Source organism: Harpia harpyja, chromosome Z (genome assembly GCF_026419915.1).
Source record: "Harpia harpyja isolate bHarHar1 chromosome Z, bHarHar1 primary haplotype, whole genome shotgun sequence".
NCBI classification, from domain to species: domain Eukaryota; kingdom Metazoa; phylum Chordata; class Aves; order Accipitriformes; family Accipitridae; genus Harpia; species Harpia harpyja.
The window spans coordinates 55,439,463-55,462,873 of NC_068969.1; the positions used below are offsets into that span (position 1 = coordinate 55,439,463).

The window sequence follows — 23,411 nt, forward strand, 5'->3', positions numbered from 1 at the left end:
TTTCAAGCAGAAGCCTACCCTTTGTCCCTCATTCATTCTTTATCAATTCCGTCAAACTCCTCAGAAGATTTCCTAAGATACACTCTCCAAAGCCACATTTATTGCTGTTCCATGTGTTACGGCATTATTTTCCTAATGGTCCAAATAAACTGGCAAGTAATACACAACTAGAATAAAAAGGTGTGATTCTGGAAATCTCTTTAAAAAAAAAAAGAAAAAAAAAATATATAAAAATCTCATGACACTTAAGTTACAGTCTTTACCCTTAAGGGGAATAAATGACAGAGTAATTACAAATTGTATAACGCATCTATCTTGCAGCCACATATTTTGGTTGAAATTGTTCAGTGCACAGTATCTCCTGGCTTTGGCTGGGATAGAGTTAATTTTCTTCCTAGTAGCTGGTATAGTGTTATGTTTTGGGTTCAGTATGAGAAGAATGTTGATAACACACTGATGTTTTCGGTTGTTGCCAAGTAATGTTTAGACTAAGTCAAGGATTTTTCAGCTTCTCCTGCCCAGCCAGCAAGAAGGCTGGAGGGGCACAAGAAGCTGGGAGGGGACACAGCCAGGACAGCTGACCCAGACTGGCCAAAGGGGTATTCCATACCACGTGACATCATGCCCAGTATACAAACTGCGGGGAGTTGGCCTGGGGGGATTGCTGCTTGGGAACTAACTGGGCATTGGTCTAAGTGGTGAGCAATTGCATTGTGCGTCACTTGTTCTGTATATTCCAATCCTTTTATTATTATTATTGTCACTTTAATACTGTTATTATTATCATTATTACTTCCTTCCTTCCTGTCCTGCTAAACTGTTCTTATCTCAAACCCACGAGTTTAACTTTTTTTTCCCCTGATTCTCTCCCCCATCCCACTGGGTAGGGGGGAAGTGAGCGAGCAGCTGTGTGGTTGCTTAGTTGCTGGCTGGGATTAAGCCACGGCATAGCAACAGTCCAAAACAGTAACCTTTAATATACCAACTCAACTATAAGATGTACGTTGGAGATGTAATAATACTGCTCTACTAATCTGAAGTAAATAATTCTATACGATGAAAAGGTGGCAGATAAAAGCCATGCCAAACCTCTTCCCAAATAAAATTAATTCTGAATATTCACCACCTGTCAGTCAGGAACACCATGCTTTAAAAATAGAGGTGGGAATAAAAGAGAACAGACAATTTCCACCCACCACCACCCCCACACTTTTAGAATATTATATAAATTCAAAGCAGAGTTACCTATGACTAAAATTGGCGTTTACTACTTCCAAATATCAGACCATAATGTTTGAAGTTAGGAACAACTCATTAGAGACAACCAAAGACTGTTTAATTAGGTAATTGTCCAGCATTACAGAAGAACTCTAGAGTAAAAGTTCATCTCAGACTGAGCCACAAAGCAGCAATAAAACTATGGCAAGAACAGCAGATAATGGAAAATTAAAGGACAGTAATCGATACAAAGAACCGATTTACGTATTTTATTTCAGCATTTTTCCTGTTTTGAGGTTGAGTTTTACATCCTCATTGATATTGCAAGCACTCCAAGAAGCTAAAGTTAGAACTTGCTGAGAACTAACACCTGAAGTCAGACAAATTACACATACATAGCCACAGATGACTCTTTCTTTCCTTTTGCAGGAATATGGCATGCTGAACATTAATATAAAGTTAGAAATTTAAAAACATAAAATGAAACCATATAATTGTTATGCTTACTACCAGCAGGTTATAACAGTCAAGATTTTTAAGCTGGTTAAGAGAAAGGTTTCACGCAGCAGCATTGTGCATCCTTTTCTCAACACACTCCAAGTTTGTGAAGGGCTGCAGCCTGGCCTCCTGCTCAACCCCTTCTGTCGGTTCAGCCCTGTGAATACCAACTCCTGCCTCTCGCACAGGCAGCGGTGAGGGGACAGTCCCAGGAGATCTGCTACACTGGTGGGGACTTTTTGGGGAAAGGGAAATGAAGGTACTGAGCAGGTAGATGAGCAATCAAAATGAGAAACGTGTGGTGGTAGGTAAGGGTAGATGCGAACTCAGAGAAAGCCAGGGCATGCTATTCTGCTGTTCACAGCTATAATTTGGCTTAAAAGTCTTGGATGCATGCTAACAGAAAACAAGAGGCATTCACAAAACGGGGACATGAAAGCTGGTGAACAAGCTGCATGCAAGCTTTTCCAAAGATCTTCTACAAAATGTTCAACCGTTTTCAAGTTTTCTGTTGAGCAGCATTGCTGCTCAGTTCAGCTCATCATTTTTTTCCTCAAGAAGAAGGTATTCTGCCTAGAAAGTAGTAATCAAATACCATAATTTTTTTTTTTTTTTTGGTTTTGCTTCAATTACAGCTAGCTTTAACATAATCCTGAGGAGAGTGTCACAGTCTGACAAGTGTCAGAAAGAAAGGTAGCATTCCTTTACCTGGACATTTACTTCTACTATTTTGCAGGTCTAATCTGTTTAAATTTTAAATAAAATGAATCGTGAGAGGAAAAACATTTAGGTTATTTTTTTCTTCATCACTTACAGGTTTATTTCAGTTTGTAATCAGAATGTCTTCAGTTGCATTAATTCTTAATCTCCTACATAAAAATCAGTTTACCCTGATAAGCAAGACGTTTTTAGACATGGCAGAAATGCCTGGCATTATGGCCAGAATATGAACTCCTAGCTAAACTGGGACACAGGGAACAGACAAGCACTTCTGGTCATAAGTCCTAGAGAAGAAGCACTGATATCCACCATGTTTCTGGGCTTGTGAAGAGATGACAGTGACAAACTTTACCAAGATTAAGACCAACTGAGTGCCTTTAAAAAAACAAAACAAAACAAACCCCAAACCATAACCACAACCCATGAAAGGGTATCAGAGCTACTGCAGCCCACGGAATCTTTACTCTGACACATAAAAAAACCGACAAAGCATCACAAACATTTTTTATTACAGACGAGATGCCTTTTTTTTTGTGCAAGTTTTTCAGTTAGCCAAAAAAGGAAACATGTAAGATTGACAGTCCACTATTCAAACTAACCAGTACGCGGAAGAAGATTCAAGCTCTCTGCACAAATGTCAACAAGCCAAGTTTCAGAAAGGCTCACAATTCCTTTATGCCAGATTCTCCAAGGCGATCCTCATATCGAATACTGAACACACTTAAAAATACAGCCTACAGAGACCGAATCAGCAGAGATATGATTTGTCCATGAGTGCAAGTCTAATCCCATAAACTCAGTAGGATTACTTATGAGAAAGCTCACTCGTGCATATGGACTGGAAACCTGGTCATGAACCAGGCTGTATAACCATCACTAAATCGTATGCACACAGGTATATTTGCAGGAATGTTGGAATGATTTTTATTTGTAGTCTAACAGATACTATATTTTCTGGTTTGTACTTTAATAATAAAGTTCCCATAAAGAAAAACTGTTCTGGCACTAGTTTGATTAAAACCTAAGAAAACTACTTTGCTATCAAAAAATTGTATAAAACTGTTATTCTTAATTAATTTTAATGAGTTAATTAAGAATACATTTTAATGTTTCATTTTAATGCAGTGGCATGAAACAACTACAAACTAGAGGTAAAACTGTCCTTCCAGAATCAGATTTGTGAAGAAACTAATTTACACGTTGTAATTTGTCTAGTTCAACTACAGAACCTTCACATTAGTTCAGTGAACTTTATGAACCTGTAATAAAAATAAAGCTTTAGACTAGTAAGGGGAAATACTTTTTAATTAACATATTAATGCTTATTAAGGGCACACTACTGAACCTTTTGATAATGAAAGAACAGTTGATTGAAAGGCTTCTTACATATTGCAGTGCTTATTAGAAGTTTTACCAAATGCATTACAGGCTCACCTACCTCCACATAACAATTTTTCAAAGTAATATTTTAGCTCCTCCTAGCATTATATCATCTGCTTTGTTAGCAAGAAGTTCCAAATCCCCCACTCCCAGTTCCCCACTCCACAGGACTGATTTTTCTGACAGAGGGTGAAAGCTGTAGGGTGGTGGGGGGTATGGGTCGAGAAGAGAAGAAATCAGAATCACTCATATACTATACAGAAATATCAGTAGAAACGCTTTAAAAAAAAAAAAACAGGATTTTGAACAGAATCTTTTTTAGCTTGTAGCATTTTTTACATGTCTACTACTCTGTAAATAGAGTTTTTTTTTAACATTTTGTTCCTCTTGGGACAAGAACATGCATTTTTGCAGGAAAAGAAAAAATAAAAATCAGTATAGAATTTTCCAAAATGCTCAATTAAAAAAATAATATAAAGACTACTACATACTGAGCTAGTTACAGCTTTTTTTTTCTTTCACCTACCTCTTAAGTGCTAAGCAAAACATTATACAGATTTTTAGCATAAGTTACTTCTAGTTTCAGACATGCATTTTTACTCAGAAGTAAATTATTCAAGCTGAGTCCCAGAAACTGAATCCCAAAAGATTTCAGAGATGCAGTAGTTGAAAGTAATCGGATAGAAAAGAGATCTGAGAGCAAAGTAAAAAAATTTCAAAGATTAATTTTTTAGGTCAACATTAAAATTGTTCAGACAAATATTTCATTGTTACATTGTAAGTTCTCCTTAATCATTGATAAAATAGAAAGAAACCAGACTTTTTAATGTGTTTTGGTGTGAAATATGACAAGAATTTTGTATAACAAAATTTGCTCAGTTTGTGATAATGGAGAAGCAGGTCAGCTATCAGCAGACTTAAGCACACTATCAGAAAGGTCAGTACCTACATCAGCTTTTGAGAACAGTTAAAGTTTTTAACACTATTACTATCTCAAGTGAAGAAACACTTGTTTTTCCAATGGATTACATTAATTGACAGTTCAAAATAAGGCAAGTTATTTCACTGACTAATAAGACAAATTGGTGTAAAATAAAAATAACATAGTAATTATAACAATGTGTTTTCAAAAAACCAACCGCACCAGCTAGTCCATAGAAACTGCATAGCCAAACAACTGTCATGGAAAGGGGAGAAAGACTTTAGTATTACACATTAATTCTACTTCTGATACTATAAGGCCTGTACAGAGGCATACAGCTTGGCAGGGAACATACAACATACTCCAAACTCACCTTGGAGTACAGTGCTTACCTGCCCTTACCTTTTCAAATTAAATTTGCAATTTCCACAGTTACAAACATACCATAAATACGTGTTTTTACCTGAACTGCCTTCTGGCAATACAGGCTTGAAATCAAGGTACTAAAGAACATGGTGTAATGAGGTAAAGATCAAGCTTCAAGTCAAAGATGGAAGCCAGGTGACCAAATAACAAAAGAAGACCGTAATTCTGTATTAAACATGTAATTGGCATGGCCTCTTTCAGCTGGAATCAAGACATTTTAAGTGTAAGAAACAAGGGCATAACTCAGAGCGCAACCTCCGCACCAGCAAGAAGAGAGATTTGTCTTTTCCCCAGGTTCAAATCACATCCTATGTTTACCTTCCCTCTTTTTATTCAGAGAGTCCTTTCTGGCTCTTCCGCAAGATAGGACTGCAGGTCTGACGATGTGCAGCTCTTTTCCAAATACAGCTGTTGTTTGCTCTCATCAAAGATGACAGCCTCAGTGACTCAAATGTTTTTGCTTTATATTTCCGCCTTCCCTTATCCTCCAGAAGTGGGCTTCTATCTTTCAGTTCAGCCTTTAGCAATGGGAAGGGATAATATAAATACTTTCGTTATTCAAAACACTTTTGGTAGCATCTGTAAAGCTGTTACATTTTATACATTGCATCATAAGCAGAATTATCCTTCCGAGTTTTTAACTAAACCCATAAAACCTTACTGTCACAAAAACCCAGATGACAGACCTGGCTTTTAGACTGCCTTTCAAGTCATCTTTTTAGCAGACTTTTTTGTAACATTAGGGACATCTGTCTTTATACGAAGACATAATCTGGTACGGCAATCCATAAAAGTGCCAGTGCACGTTAGCAACACACCTGTTCAAGAGGGTTACGCTCACAGTGCTGTGACGATTGAGGTTTGCATTCTTCTGCCTTCTGTCTAGAGGATTCACCAATGCCAAGGCAAACTTAAATTTGGATGGTTTAAGCTAAGAAAAAGAAAGCTGGAGTGGGAATTCCTGTGTGACAACAAAATACAAATATGTGCCAGAGATACTAGAGGGGAAGTTGGAAAGGGGGACATGGGAAATTTCACCATTGAAACTCCATGGTCTAAACTGCACTTTGTATCCAATGATTAGGGCATTGCAAACTGTTTGCGAACTAAAAGTAAGAGTATTGATTTTAGATATACACATTCTTCTGAAAATCAGGCTTGAGAACTCTGTCAATTTTCTGTACTTGAAGCTGGATTACTGTAACAGCTACTCATGGCAGCCCAGTAAGCACTCCCAGTTTCCTTTGGTAACACGTTTTTACAATCATCTTTGTATGAGTATGTAATAGTTTATTTATAGTCACATTGTATGTGAGGAATACAGAATTATTACAGAAGACTGGTTTTCCACAGTGAATAAATGTCATTTCTATGTAAAGCCTTCAAGGGAGAAATGGTGTCTTATATCACCAGCAAAGACCCCACATCTACCACTTGATATAAGAATTAAGCACAGCACTTTATTAGATCTTTATATAACACATTAATGCTGTTTTTTCAGATAATACTTGAAAGCTGAGCCAACACAAACACTTTGTAACTGGTTGGCATCTCATCAGAAAATTTGATAGACCTTTTTTGTGCACTTGTATAACAGAGAAGTTTAGGAGATGTTTATGTATTATGTCTATATGATGAAATAAAACTATTCATTAGCAAGATAATACTGAAAAGAATGGGAAAAAATGGTCATTACCTTGTAAAGAACCTCCTAACTTTCTCCTGTATTATGCCTCTTCCTTCCCACATTCAGTCTAAGTTATTGCCATGCCTGTCCCTGAGCCCAGGGACAGCCAAGAGCATCTCCTTTAAGGAGTCATGTGCAGACACCAGAGAGCCACACACACTAAAGGTAAGCAGATAGAATCAGAATTATTTAGGTTGGAAGAGACCCTTAAGATCATCAGTCCAACCGTTAACCTAACACTGCCAAGTCCACCGCTGAAGCATGTATGTCCCTAAGCACCATGTCTACACATCTTTTAAACACCTCCAGGGATGGTGACTCCACCACTTCCCTGGGCAGCCTGTTCTAATGCCTGACAACCCTTTCAGTAATGAAATTTTTCCTAATATCCAATCTAAACCTCACCTGGTACAACTTGAGGCCATTTCCTCTGTCCTATGGCTTGTTACCTGGGAGAAGAGACCAAAACCCACCTCACTACAACCTCCTTTCAGGTAGTTGTGGAAAGCGATAAGGTCTCCCCTCAGCCTCCTTTTCTCCAGGCTAAACAACCCCAGCTCCCTCAGTCGCTCCTCATAGCACTTGTTTTCTAGACCCTTCACCAGCTTCGCTGCCCTTCTCTGGACATGCTCCAGCACCTCAATGTCTTGCTCTGCAAGCACCACGAAACAAACTGCATCAGGCTGCCAGAAGCCTGAGCTGCATCGTTGCACTGTATTTGCATGGGATTTCAATCATAGGCATAGGCTTTATTTATTAGTGCTGTAACTGTACAAAATACATCAATAAAATCTCACAATGTGTCACAGAGCTATAGTTTCCTACAAGCAACCTGCTGAAGTACAACAAACTATCTGGACCAAGTGGAAAGAAGCAATTTTGAAGCAGCAGGCACCAGTATCACTATTATGCCTGGAACCAGATGCCTCACAGCGGCCACAGACTGCTTTGTTCTTTACTCAGGCTCCATGCTCCTTTTAAAGGCAGTTAAATAAGGAGACAGCTGCAAAGACAGAGCTTAACTTCTACAGAAGTGAAGGAGCTGGGCAGTGCAGAGGAAGACCATGTAGGCAGAATAAAGGTGGCACAGCAAAAATCCCTAACGCTGTTAAGTTGCATGTACTCTTCACGTGCTTTTAACATAACCGCTAGACGGAAGATGATCTTCATTTCCTTGCCACATACCCACCACATGGCAGAACTTTCCAGAATTCATGTCTAGCAGCTGAGTCATCTCAAATTTGTTTTCAAACAGTTTTAACAGATTTTAATACTTTTGAAGAAATTGCCATTAAGGTTTGAAAGAGGAAGACAGAAACACAGGATACTGCAAGCATTCTCTAATAAGAACAGGTAGAATTGGCTCTAATATAGTTTCTTGCTTTCCCCACATGTTTGAATTTTCCTATTCATCCCTTTCTCAAAATAGGCAATTCTATTTAATCTCTAATTACTTATCCAGTACTTTCATAGGTATTTTGTATCGGATGTATAACATGACAGAACAGCTGCATCACTTATCAGTCTTGGCACTGTACTTTGCCTAAAGAGAATCAAATCAGATTCTGCATTAAGCTGCAAAGAAAAAGATTTTCTATATTCTTACATTATTTAGCAGTCAGAGAGGCCCGATATAATTTGATGATCATTGTGAAGCCAAAAAACCAAAACACACAGCTGTGTTAATATAAGCTATATTTATCACTGCACAGTTAAAAGCCACAAAACTGGCAGTACCAAACAGAAAGCCTGACAGCTTTCCAGGGGGCTTCAGCAGCTACTGCTGACGTGCTGCAGACAACAGATTTAAACTGAAGCATATTTGCACCATGTGCTTTCTTACCATCCAGTTTCAGAAAGTTAAGCAAAAAGACATCAACTACAACTGGCCTTCCAAGACACTGCTCTGAAAATAGATGCAGTGTGTATCTGAAGTTTGCTTTCCTGTGAAGCATTTGCTGGTTCTAAAGACAGAAAACAAAGTAGTCATAAAAATCCATTATCAAACGTAATGGGAAACCAGGTATTCAGTAGCAGCCCTGCCTCCAGGTTTGTCAGTCAATGTTGTACAAACTAAGAGTCAGCAAATAAATAATGCCTATAAAATTAATTGACAAATTAAAATCTGACAACTTTCTTTTGAAAAAAACTAGATTTATAAAGCAAATCTTTCATAAGTTATTCATAAAAGTTTATGTATTTACACAAGCGATGCAAAGACTACTTTTCAAAATATGTTCAAAAAAGGTCAAGTTGTTTTCTCATTCTAAACAGTCTTACCAGAACAAACATGTTCAAAACTGTTTCACTGATAGCTATAACTATTCCCACTAAAAGTCAGCAATCACAGATTTTTTTTCCATACCCTGTTGTACTTCACCCATAACAAATTAAATGCTTGTGTATGGTGCCTCTGAGACAATAGAAACATCTTCATCCTTATAGCAGTTAGCTGAATTCACTGAAGAGGTTTTTTTGGTTGTATTCTGTTTGTTTTTAAGTAGCAGTTTGTTCAAACTTAGGCAAGCTCCTTCCCAACTGTGCACAGAGCTCTTGGCCTACCCCAGCAGGACAGGAAAGAGGTAAGCTCCAGCAGGGCAGTAAAATTAAGCAGCTTTGTGCTGACTGAAAAGAGAAAACAGAGATTGCAACTAAATAACGCAGTCTGTCAGCAGACTCAACAAGCCCAAATTAAAAAAATGCAAGCAGCAATTTTAATTTTAAGAAGCCACCTAATCTTTATAGCAGAGTGGAGGATTTTCCCAGTTAAATACGTCAGTATTTTTAAGTTCAGCCCATTTTGAAAACTGGGCTACACTGTAAGAAAGAACAGTAGAAACAGCAAACACTGCTTTAATTTCCACAGCTTGTGATGGTCATGAACATGTTTTGAGTTGAGAAAATCAAGCTGCCTGAGCAAACAGTTCTGGCTTCTCAGCCCAGATAGCAGACTACTCTTACTTACAAGCTAAAATCTGTAAAACCAACTGCATTTCAAACAGGGAAACTGCAGCCCAACAGTTTGAACCTCTGCCTACAGTGGCTATTTTGTGTCTGCTTTGATCAGCAAAGAAATGGTTACTTTTGAAGTTTAAAACATTGTACTTGAGTTAATTCAGTGTTTGCTTGAAATGAAAAGCATGAATACTTCACCGTTGACTTTGATCTTTTGTCTCAGGCTGTCAGCTCTAATAGACATGACTGAATTGTTTCTACTTAACACCCATTTTTAAGGATGTCCAGGAAAGCACAAAAAGGACAGAAAGGTTTTATATTACATAGTAAAACAAAACTTGAGATTTGACTACATGAGAGAATAAGAAAAAAAAACCTGACAAGGGATAAGTTTAAGGACAACTAAGTCCGTTCCCTACTGGGCAGAAAAAAACCAACAACCAAACAACCAAAAAACAAGTAAATGTTTATACAGATTTTTTCAGTCTAAATTTGATCTTAAATTATCTCAAAAAACCCCGAAAAGTTCTTTTCTGGTGATAAATTCCAAATTTTACAATATATTATCTGTGGAATGAAAAAAATTTTTAAGGAAAATCTACAAAAAGTAGTCCATGGCATTGCCTAAAATTGGAAACATTCTCATTGTTATTTTATTGTATTACAAACTCACCATTTACTTGATGCAACAGTGGACACTAAATGTTCAAAAAAAAGTTACTGATCATGTTACTGACATGACTAAGAACTGTCACTTTAGTAAATACTACAACCCTAAAATTTCTGTCTTACCCAACAGTGTAGATTTGTCTTCCAATTATCTTTAGTATCTTCTGGCAGGAGATAGATATTTTGCTAAGCAGAGAAGTTAAAATTACCTCATGATAATCATAAAAAATTCTCCTGAGAACACCCTTTCAATCAGGCTGAAGGCAGATGGTGCTTATGTTCAGCACCAAGTAACACTGACTGCCGTTCAAATAAACTTCAGTTACGAGCTCCATCTGTGTTTTAATTACTATAGCAAAACCATCCATTATACCCCCAATGGCTCCACTATTTTGTAACATTACAAGATAAACTCTTTTAAATAAAGGTTACGCATGAGTTGCCATTGTGCACTGTTTGCAGAGAAAAAGGTTAAAATATTGAAATATAGAGAAAGCTAAACAGCTTCCTGAAAAAAACAGCTTTCTGTTAAAGTGTATGTTGCAAATACCTACTTAAGTAAACTCCCATTCACTCATTATTTAGTAAATTCAGCTGCATGGAGGGAAGGGGGGAAGCATAAAAAAGCACCGCACCCCAGCCTGCTCCAGTCATGCACAAAACAGTCATCACATCCAAAAGGTCTATAGGAGCGATTACTCTGAGGTGGCAGTGCAGCCAGTCTCAGAGTTGTCAGCCAGGGAACCCCTGAGGCATCCCTGTTTCCAGGTAGGGTCCTTCCAAGTAGGAGAGGGAGGAATGGCATACTACTAAATGAGTACTTCACAACTCTTCAGATCTCAGGGTACTCAGGGGAACCTCAAGGAAACTTATGTTCCTTCATGACTGACTATAAAGCCCACTTTAAACACCAAGTCACTGCAACACTGAAGTTCTACACTACTTTTCTGAAGAACTTTCTCCTTTCCTGCCCTTCAAATCCATGTGTCACTTCCCTAAGTGCAGTTCTGAAAGAAAGCACTACAGAATAAACTACAGTGCTCTTCTCATGGATGTCTTTACTGATAAAGCAAAAGCCCTCAAAGCCTTCACGTTACGTTAAATGTTTAATTAAAGAAAAACAGAAGACTAAAAGTAGTACAGTGATTCTAACAGTACTGGTTTCATCGTAGCAATCTGATCCTTCTTCACTAGCCCAGCGGCAGTGTTTCTCTGCAGCTGAAGCATTTAAGGAACAAGAGTGACTGATCCACTATGCTCCTCATTCACTAAAGCTTCTTTCACGTGTGTTGTAAGGACACAAACAGTTGGTAAGAGACTCCCTACATACCATCAAGAAAAAAGATTCATCAGCCTAATTCTATCACTCAACTCAACTCAAATAAATAAAAAAAAAAAAAGAGAGAGAGAAATAAGCTACTGGACTTGCTCTATAAGTAATGGAAGTCAGACACAGAAATATTGCAGAGATCCAAGACACTTTCATTCCTGCAGAAACCCAGTCTGGTTTAGTTCTGGACTTAAAGCTCCCTTCTGACTCCCACTCCTTCCCATTGTAAACTACTTACAGATTTACATTCAGAAAACTGAAAATCAAATTCACTCCCAGTATAAACTGTGCAGCTTTCACTTAAGTCAACGTAATTTATTTTCAGCCAAGATTATTGCAGCACCTCCAACTGAAATCCTTTTACCCTGATATTAATTGTACTGCATTGAAAATGATACCACTGGTTTATTTTAAAAAAAGGGGAAAAAAAAAAAAAACCAACCCTCATCTACAACCTTTCTGAGGTAATACATGATGGAACTGCAGGAACAGCGGTACTTAATTGAATCATAATTTAATGCCTCTGCTAGATGCACAGCACTGCTTCTATTCTGAGGTTAAATAGTCAAAAGATTGAGAGCAAGAAGGCAAAATAATTGTGTGGCTTCATAATTTTGACTTTTATTCAGGAAAAAAAAAACAACCAACAGCACTGCAACTTGGGGGATATGGAACAGGGGGCTTCAAAACCAAAATAAAAGCAAAAAACTATACAAGCCCAAAATAAAATCCCCCCCCACAAAAAAAATGTATCAGTGAAATCCTACTTCCCCCTCATGCAGAACAAGCTAGATACTGTCAAGGGATTCTTTCACCTTTTAAAAAATTCTCCAGAATTAGGTGTTGTAGATAAACACGGCAGACACAAAATAGCCAGTTCAGGATAACACAAGCTCTACAGAATGCTAAAATGCTTTTCTTAGTACACTATTATTTTTGTTGTATATTTGCCTTTATAGTTTTTCTTCTTAAAGAACTATCACCTAAGCCACCCACCATTGCAAAATAATCATATTTACAGGATATCACAATATTCCCAAGACCAGAAAGCAGTATTTTTACAACAGGAGAACATAATTTTGGAAATCAATACACTAGTGGAATGAAAACAGGTTACCAGTCAATATGGACTGGAAGTATTTATAAAAATCCCAGAACCTGAGGAATTCATTCAGGAGAATACCAGTTCTAACTACCAGTTCTGCCTGGTTTATTATCATTTTTTTACACACATTTAGACAAACCTGTACACATGGTTCCAGACAAAAGGTGCTTAAAAGAAAGCCAGTTAAAAGGATTTTAGCAGGTTGTTCTTCATTTTCATACAGATACAGAAGATAAATTCTACATCTCAGGGGCACAGCAGAAGGGAGATTTTTGGAATAATGCAAAAAAACCCCAGACACACCACTGTTGCATATAGATTTTTGTACATTTGTAGCCCTCCTGATTAAATGATCCAATCTTACAGAATTAAATGACTGCTTATCTCTAAGTAATTTCATTTATTTTGACAAGACTAAAAATATTACATATATCCTGTCAGCAAATCTTAGCACGATTAGGGCACAATTTTTCTTCTATTGACTAAAGCACAAGCCTTATGGCCTTCATCTCCCCACTCCACATACAGATGTACAAATAATGTCGTAAGAGACAGGAGGCAATTGAGTAAACATCACTGATTGATTCCGAAAGACTACGCATTTCCTCCATTATAATTAACTTATATGGAAAAAAGGTGGAAGCTCCATGCTTTAAAGATATAACTATGCAAAACAGCTTAAAACTTTGTGTTAGGGGAAAATCTGGCCAGACTGAGCTAGCCAAGAAAGGCAAGGCAGCCACAGCTCCCTGTCCCCATGTCCAACCATAGTGAAGTTAAGCAGGTATTCCCACTAAGCACACGTGCACAAAGCACGTGTATATACCACATATAATAATTATACACTTGGCCAGCGACACACATCAGACAGACAGACACAAAGAGCGCCAACAACCTCATCCCACTCCCCTCTGGCTAAGCAGGATGGAGGTCCACTGGATGAGAAGATTCAGTATATGCAATGTGGGTCTCTCCAGCAGTTGGCCTCAGACCCTCAGTCTGCCCAGCAGCTGGTCTCTGGATCCCAGTCTCCCTAGTTGCTGGCATCTGGACATACAAGCCCCCAAGGCCACAGGCACGCTCCCATTGCTGGCACAGTCTCACTCATGCACACACAGACATACAGAGCTGGCTGAGACTCCCCTAGTCCCCCAGCAGCCAGCCCCCTGTGGTCTCACCCACTGAGACCCACAACAGCAGGTCTCACCCCTGGAGAACCCCAGACCTGCAGTCTGTCTGGCAGCTGGCTGGCACCCTCCTGGTCCCCTCACTAGCCAGCTCCTCCCTTGGTCTTGTCCTTAGAGGCACAAACATCTGGCTCCCAGTCCACTTCACCTACTCACCAGCTAGTCTGGCTTTACCTTTGCTAGCCATCATATCCCCACTCGCACGCCTATACTTGCTCCAGTTGCTGGTGCCAGGGCCACACAGGCCCCCATGACCCAAGATCCCACTCCAGTTATTGGCACTCAAATCCACTCACTCTGGTCTCTCCAGCCCCTGCACCATTGACATGTGGTCCCTCCAACCTGTGCTGTGACCCCAGTGGCTGCACTTGGACCCCATGCACACGTGTGCACACAGAACAGAGCCCTCACCAGGGAAAGAGTTAGAAAGGAATTTAACAAGTAGACAGGACAGACTGCGCTGGCCAGGTGCAGGGCATGGCCAGACAAGTGTAGTGACCAGCACACTATTTGCACATGACTGGCCCTTTTTTAACCCCTCACCCCTCTATTTTCCCACCCTTGTCCATCCTCAGGTCATCTCAGTCCATCCCTTTCCCTGCCTTTGGTTCCTCTCCTACACATCTCATAAGCAGCTTTGTGCAAACCCCAAATACTTGCATCCCATAATGTGTCCCATACCCCTGGGCAGCAACTCCCGTCAGGTGCTCCTGTGTTATTCATCTTGATGGGTTTCGCAGCTAGACACTGGAGCTGAGACTCTGCTGGCACAGCCCTGGGAGGGTTCCCAGACAGTGTGTATCCCTCCTTTGAGCCCCTAATTTGGGGTACCCCCCACTGCCTACCTTTGTGCTTTTGTGCTCTTCTGGGTTTGTGGAGACCATGCTTTTGATGTGCTGATGGCTCCTGTCAAGGGTCCAGGCACAGCCAGGGAAGGATGTTACTCAGGTTCTCCCACCTACCTTTGTCTCTCTACTCCTTTGTGGGTGTGTAGACCACCTTTTATCACATAACCTAATACTTCAGATTTTAATCAAACACATAGAAAATAAATATTAACATTAATCTTGCTGTAGTGATCTTCTACCCTGCCCTTGCTTGAAAGATTTGGGGAGCGGGGGTGGGGGGTGTAATCATTTCAAAACAGCACACTCCTGATGTCAGATCTTGAACTGAATTCCCTTGTTCAAACAAGGTAAAAAATTTATCTAAGACTTCTATCTGAATAGTAACTCTCCTGAATTTTAGGGAAAACATTCAGAAACCATCCATTTAAATCAACTAAATCAACTAACTAAAATCTCCTGTGTCAACTGGCTCTTCTATTTCACAGTTGTGTTTGAACAGAGAGGTTTTAAAAATCCCATAAAAGCCCACCACAGTTTTAGGGTATGGTTCCACTTTATGGCTAAGCTAATAAAGCAGGGTGTGCTCAGAGCTCATGCTCCGCAGGGTAGTTGATCCTGTCTTCTCTACTGTGACAGACTTTGTGAGTCCATAGCCAAGTGGAATAGGTCTATCTCGCTAATTTGGTGGAAAAGCCATTTATTCTGTTACAGATTAGGTTTCTGTTGCATCAGCCAGCTCGATGAACTCACCCTATGACTGCTGTGTAGGGAGAGAAGAGCACCAGGAGAGTGAGGCCCAGGAAAGCAAGAGCAAGACCACTCTTTTCAGCAGTAGCCAGACATTGAATTGACTTAACATTACCAAAATTTATTAGCATTAGGTTACCAAAGCTTGTTTTCTTGTTATAGAATAGAAAGAGAAAGGGTTCCCAATTTGCCCTGTTCAAGCATATTTTTCTTTAATAACTTCCCCTTCAGTCCATTTTTAAGGTAATTATCTCCATCTCTTCATTCTCAACATCCTTTTGAAACTCCCTCTAATTCTGTAACATCCTTCTGTATGGCCAGTATTACAGACTTGAAAAAGGCATGTTTCCTTTTTTAAAGTAGCCTTTACCCTTTCCCTCATTCCTCCTATAATCCTGCTTGTTTTCTGCTCAGAATGAAGAAAACATGCCAATGATTAATGACACCACTGTAACAGAAGATCTCAAGTACCTCTAAAAGAATTAAAATGCAAATAGTGTACATGCAAACATGCACCCCTATAAATGACCTAACAGAATTATAGTGGAAGAACAAACAGAAGTCTTGTTTCTGTAACAAATTGTTTGTATGTGGAATCTGAACATAGAGTCAAAAGCCCTGGTGGGGAAAAAAAGCCTATAAATAAAGAAGAAGAAAAGAACCCCCCAACCTCAAACTACTGCTATGTCATTAGACAGAAAGAATCATTAAAGAAACAGCTGTACCTTGGACAATCACTATTCCTTTGCTACACGTATTACTCACTGGATGGTTGTGTCTAATGTGCCGAAGTAAAAAAAAACTTCTTACAACTGCTCCCCCAAAACAACACTAAATAGTTTTCAATGGGTACAGAATTTCACTCTTCCTCCTGTGCCAGGATGAAAGAACTCCTGAAGAGAAGAAAAATATAAAATCAGGCTTCCTCCCACACAGGAACTGCCAGGTGTCTGCCACTAGCTGAACACAGCTTACTTTTCCTTGCTTTTTTAAAGTCACTTAAAGAACTGCTCAGGATATAATTATAAAGAATTAAAATTAACTAGAACTGAACTTAATCTCCATCTATGTACACAAATCATCAGTAAACTGTCAATAATCTGTGGTTGCATCATTAGCCTTTACGATACCATTCTTCAACAAATTCTCTCCAATGACCAAAATTACTTTTTTTTTTAAATAAAAAACCACCTTTGTTTCCATTCAGTGATAACCGTGTAACATTGTTTGCATCCACAAAAGAACACAATCAAAGCAGTTTAAAAGCAAATTTAGGAAGTAACAATCAATAGCTAATTGTCATTTTAACAACTTCAAGTTGATTCATAGTATGCTCCTATTAATTGGGACCGTAGTTAAAATCAAATGTGCATGCTTCAGAGAAAATACAACCATAAAAAAGATAATTAATACAATGGTGTCTTTTGGGACAAGAAATACAATCCTAAAAATTATAAAAATGTCATTGCTGCTAGCACATACTACAGAAAAATAACACTTGAAACTGCTAATTGCGCTTCAGGGGTTAAGTATGTTACAAAAGTAATTACTAATATCTAGATTCAATAGGGTAGAAGTATAAATTCCATTTCTATCTGAGTAAGATATTTGGAATCAATAGCTCATTTTAACAACTTTCCAAAATGTAGTTATATTTAACTTTGACTTGCAGCTGGAACAGGGTCCATTTACATTTAAATACAGCTGGTATTCAATGTTAGTGAGTAACTGTACTGGCAAAGATGAAGTATTTATGTTTGTATGTAAAGTATTTCTTTTTGCACATTTAAAGTGTTTATTCAGGAAAGATAAACGGGTTACACTTTCTACGATAAAACATCATATTAATTTTTACTTTGAAAGTGACAATTACACTGATTTATGATAAATTTAGCATATGATTTTGTTTTGAAGAATAAGACTTTACTTTTTTCAAAGCATTCAGTTTGTTCTTTCATATATATGATGACTTGATTTGCAAATCACCACTGTATACACAGTCTGTTCCATTTACATGTACTCCAGATAGGCATCTTTTTCCCAACTGAAATCTTCACCTGTCTTCTAAAAGTTTTTGGCTTAAAAATAGTATTCCTACTATTTGGGATCATAATCTTGTCTGCATTTAAGCCCACCATCAAGCTTCTCAACTTCATGAGAAGCTACATGAGACAACCAACACATATACACAACTTGAAATATGGTTCATTATTCACATAACATGGAACTGCTCAAATGAAATTCAACAGGAAAATGACAACATCCTGAGAATTAGCTCATTTTCCAGAGCTTTCAGGACAGGAAATTATGAGTGGATCTTTATTCTTGATTTCTTCTGTACAATTATATAAAACCTCTGACATTTAACCAAAGCAGTTTCAAAGCTCTGACTATAGAACTCTCAGGGTTGGTGGTTTTTTACCCCAAAATCCTGGAAGGCAACTTTAAACTAATTCAAATTCTAATAGTTAATATACTTAAATATTCCGTTCCTGGACATTTTATGCTTCTTGTTGTCCTTTCTTGCTAGGTAACCTTCCAGATTAAAACAGAAAAGATGCACAACTCCTAAAGACATAAAATAAAGGAGTACACTGTGACCAATGAGAGATTGTATTTAATACATAAACAGACTTTTTTTTCTTTTTTTATAAGTATTAAACATGAAAGTTAATAGATATCAGCATTGGAAGGGTAGTTGGCTTCTTCAGTTTACCCCAAATATTATTCTTCTCTATATTAATATCCAAACTAATAGCTAGGCAGCCAAGTAGAGAAAAAATACCACATATATCTTTGTACTAGAAAGAAAAAAATCCTCAGTCTACATGGACTTAAAAATATTCAAAAAGCCATAATATTGTCACGAGACTATCTTCCTCATTCTTCTAATACATCATGTCTATTGTGATTAACAGTATTTCCACATTTCATCTTGCATGTAGCATTAGACTGCCTAAGTGTCTTATTAGTCAGTGCATACTAAGCACGTAGCTTAAGAAATGTCAGTAAAGGACCCCATTCCCAAAAAAGACTTAGGTAGAGGGGAAGAAAAATTATTTGCATACTGTATACTTAAGGGGGTGGTGGTGGGAGTGGTAAATTGGTGGGCTTGTACAAAACATACTGTCATAATGTAGAATTTCCTGCAACACCAAACTCCCTTTTTACAAATTTGTTTCCATTTACACTAATAGCTCTTTCCGCATTCCCCACCCCCATCCCAAAATTCTTCTACTTTTAAGTATTAAATACATAGATTTTTTTATAGGTAAAACCTTGCGGAGTTTTCAGGGTAGAGAAATCAAAATACAATAAACCCAAAATGAAGTTACAAGGCATTAAAAGACAACTTTAAAAAGGACATTTAGTATAGTTCTGCAGCTTAGCTCCTGCAGGGTTGGGTTTTTTTGTTTTGGGGTGTTTTTTTGTTGTTTTGGTAGAAGACAGAATCAGACACTTCATATACTGGGCATGGCCATTTGCAACTACAGTAATCTAAAGCAATGCAGGAAGGGGACTGGGAGAAGGAGAAAAATTCCAACTGTGAAACCAAACAGTTAACAGCTTAGCATCTCAGGCTTACAAATAAACTTAGCTTGCAAGGCCAAAATGCGCAGGAGTCCTCTGAGTTTCTCCTAAAATCAGTTCCTCCAGTGTCCAGTGTTTTATTATGTTTTTCCACTAGTCAAGATAAACAACAGAACCTCTGCTCTCCTAAAGAATAACAGTAGATTTCAGTAAGAATTCTCATTTCCTTATACAAATAAAATTGCATGGCGAATAGTTGCATGAGAGTATGTTCATCTACTGTTCTACTACCCACACAAAGAAGACAAGAAAAAAGAAAAGCTAATGTGAGTTGAGGGTTAATTTTTGTTGTTTTAATTAAAAAAGCTTGAACATTTTTCTCTCAGGTAATGCTCCCATTACATAATTTCTGTTCTCTTCTTATGATTAAAAAAAAAGCTCTGGGAATTATAATTAGTAAAAAACCTCTAATTACTCAAAAAAACCAGTTTTTAACTTCAGGAATTTTTAGTTTGCTTTCTTTTCACGTTGTTGAAGATTAGCTAGACTTTGCCAAGTTTAAATTATATAAGCTATGCAATCGGTTCAGCTAAACCACACTTTATGCATTTAGTGAACAATGCAAGAGAGGATTAAAAAAAGCAATCCTGACACCTCACAGTGCAAGGATACATAAAAATTATTAAATGTGAGGCAAAAGCCACTTACCTTCCAGTCTCATGAATTCCTAAAATGACACTAGATAATAGAACATATGGAGAGATGCTCTTTAGCAAGGGCTGAATCATCTTCGTGTAGGTGCAGTGAATAGCCCCTGTATGCATACTGACATCATCAGTAAAGACTTGGAGGCAGAGGATACTATGGTAACCATGCAATGTGCTGAGAGAGAGAAGCCTTTAATTGCTTAACAACTTCCTGAGGTTCGTGCTACTGGGCTTCCATTTGCTCAGAAGAAAATAAAGGTTGTCACAGAAGCAACGAGTGTGACACTGCAGAAAAAAAAAAAAAATCACTGAATCCTGAATCTATTAATTGTGATGTGACTTTTTAAATGACAAGTGTCATAGCCTGAATCCACTAATGAAATTTTCTGACATCTGCAAGATCTGCCAGGAGTCACAGGTCAAGAAGTAATACTGTCAGGTAGCAATTTTATAAGCATTTGTATTTTGTTTTCTCTATTTGCACACGTTGATACTATCACGTTGAGATGTTCCCTTCTTCATGTCATGGCATAGTTTTAAATATAGAGGGTTCTTCTGTACCAGAGGGTCAAAGACTGATCACGACAGAACCTAAAGTCCTAATACTAAGACTCAGGTACAATATAAACTGACATGCTGCACAATGAGGTATTTATCCTAGTATCATGTCTGTCTCAACTTCAATGACTATCTGCCAATACACCACTTATGAAGGACAAAGCCTAAGTAAATATTACCAGCGGTGACATGATATGGCCAACAGGTAACTGAAAAAGAAGTTTTGGCTATGCTTTCCAGAAAACTGCAGTATTATCTCTGCATTTTGCATACAAATAGCTCAGCTGAGGCTTATTTGTTTTTTCAAAACTAAAGAATAACCACAAGATGAATGACCCAATCTGAATTACACAAAACCAAAATGGAAGTGTAGGGGATGAAAGGGAAAAAGGACCAAAGAAACCTCCAAGTCACATTGGCTTTAGCTTTTAGTTCCAACAAGTTTGGGTTTTCAATTGCTAAGGGCATGCTGGGGAGGAAATTGCTGTCTGTAGGTCTGGCTTAACTATGATAGGGTTATTGTGAAATCAGTTTCACTGCTTTAACACAAATATGATAAAAATTGGAGAACAATGATGCAGACACTCTAGTTCTGAATTCTCTAGGCACTCAAGTTCCCCTTACTGGTCATTTCCGCAGCTAATGTTCCGCCTGAGCAGCACAATCAATTAACAGTTCTTCTTTTAGAAGCGTACTATTTCCCCAGAAAAGACAGAATCAATCATTTTATCTATTGGGTTTGGCTCAAAGCTGTAAGTTAGAATCTCCAAATTAATTTTATTTTTCCCTTGAAGATCAGATTATTGGGTAATCTTTGACAGTTTCTATTGCAATCTAATCCTAACCTCGCCCTCCCCACAACTGTTAGATATTTTAAAAAAACCCACAAAACAAAATAAACCACAAATCAACCAAAAAACCCAAACCAACCAAAACCCACACGTAGTTGTCAATGTACCAATACATTAAATTTTGCAAGTGTAACACCACAGTGCTTTCATTAATTTCTATAATACTTAGCAGTCTAAAAACTTCATTGGAAAACCCATTCCAAAGAAAAAAGTAGTTCATAGGATGATTCATTACACAAGTTCTTTTACATCATAGCTGAGACAGTCAGTTCATACTCCGTATTATGTGGGAAAAGAACATAGCATACCATGCTGAACTGTATGGCCAGCAACCTGACCTCATTATGAACCACTGTCACTCAGAGTACAAGGAGCTGATTAAAACATGCATAGTTCTGTTTAGACTGCAGCCTACCAATACAAAAATTTCTAAGGAAATCAACATCACCTCCTATGCAGAAGGCTGATGTCTGCTTCCTACCTACACACACAGATTCTAGACACACAGTTAGTTAGGATTTGCACGATTTGGAGTGTCTAGAAGAGCTGCTGTAAACTGGTTGTTTAATGAATGTCATTGTTTCAATTCTAACATCAATCAAACCCTTGCAAAGAAGCTGCACTTTCCAAAGTTAGGTTGAAAACCCCGATCATGAGATTAAGAATGCTGCTGGGCCAACCACTTCCACAGTTAGTCGTCATTCAACATGACAAATCTTGCCAGCTAGATTTTGCATCTTTTTTTTAAAAAAAAAAAAAAAAAAAAAAAAGCAGCACACTTTGTGGCCCCTTTTTCAAATACAAGTGCAAAATGCCTCAGATACTTCACATACATAGACTGCTTTTCATAGCAAACTTTCTGCACACACACCTGGTTTCAAAACTATCGATCTAAGGTACAAAGAAGTGTATTGCTCTCCATCACAGTCTGTGTTGCTTTATGCATATAATGGTATGCACACTTTAGGGAAAAGAAAAGGTAAAGAACAGAAGTAGAAAACAGTTGGAGAATTGTCTTTATCATAAAGTTATATATACAACTCAAATAAGTTCCCTCTAACTGCAGCAATGTAGAAAGACATAACTAGGTGGGGTTTTTTGTTGATTCTCTCTTCAGACATGTATTAGGTCCCTAAAGGACACTAACAGCACTCATCTATGTGGATGCATAGATAGAGACAAATAGCAGCTCAAAATAGTAGCTCAACAGAAGCAGAAAATTGTACCCACTCTGCTCCCTCCAACTCCACCTTTAGAGATTGACATAACAAGCTAGTTAGCTCTTGTTAGGAAGCCTAAAAGTCAAAACGGCCACAGCAATATTAACAGTGAAACTTCTTCTAAAGCCATGCTGTGAAAAATGCAAGGGTGTTTACCATCTCCAATACATTCTCAAGTGAATAATTAAAAAAAAAAAAAAATTTAAAAACACCCAAACCTAAATAGATCAGCCTGAAGCCAAATATAAAAGCTTGTTCTAGAATTGAAGCACTAATCTCTTGACTATAAAGTTGAAAATGTAGTTACAAAGGATGAAAACTTACATAATCTTAAATTGCTAGATGACACATACAGCTTTTAAAGAGGCATTTATCCAAAACACCTTTCTCACAATCTCCCTTCTGTTTTGGGAAGCGAAGGAACAGACAGTATCTGACATATCTAGTAAATTACATCCGTCCCCTCAGAGGATGTAATAATAAATAAATCAAATAAATCCATCATCTCAGAGGTCTTGATTTAGTAGCTAAGTCTCAGTTTTTTCAAAGTAGAATCTCATGTGAAAGTATTTCTCTGGGCAAATTCTACAACTTCCTCTTCCATCTCAAGCTAACTCACATGACCACTTTAAAAACTACATAAAATTAAAGACTAGCTTGTTCATTCCTCGGGCACTGACTTAATTTGGTATGGAAAGTTGATACTGTCAGCCAAGAGGGTTTGTATATACAATGTACCTTTTGGAATCCCCACAGAAACCCAAACAATTTAGGTCAGATACAAGTATCAATAAGAAAGGTGGGGGGGAATGCCAAATGACAGTTTTGCATGCTTCTTAAGAGCCTTTGTTT

General features: G+C 38.0%; 1 protein-coding gene across 10 annotated transcripts in view; it reads right to left on the reverse strand.

Moving 5' to 3' along the window:
- PAM (peptidylglycine alpha-amidating monooxygenase) overlaps positions 1-23,411 on the reverse strand; it is a 154,415-nt gene that overhangs the window by 105,352 nt on the left and 25,652 nt on the right. The window contains exon 2 of one of the 10 annotated variants that reach the window (XM_052779049.1): positions 19,932-20,215. The exons of the other annotated variants lie outside the window; for them this stretch is intronic. The gene's annotated coding sequence lies outside the window, so the exon portion shown is untranslated. The remainder of the gene's footprint in view (positions 1-19,931; positions 20,216-23,411) is intronic. 10 annotated transcript variants of the gene reach the window in all.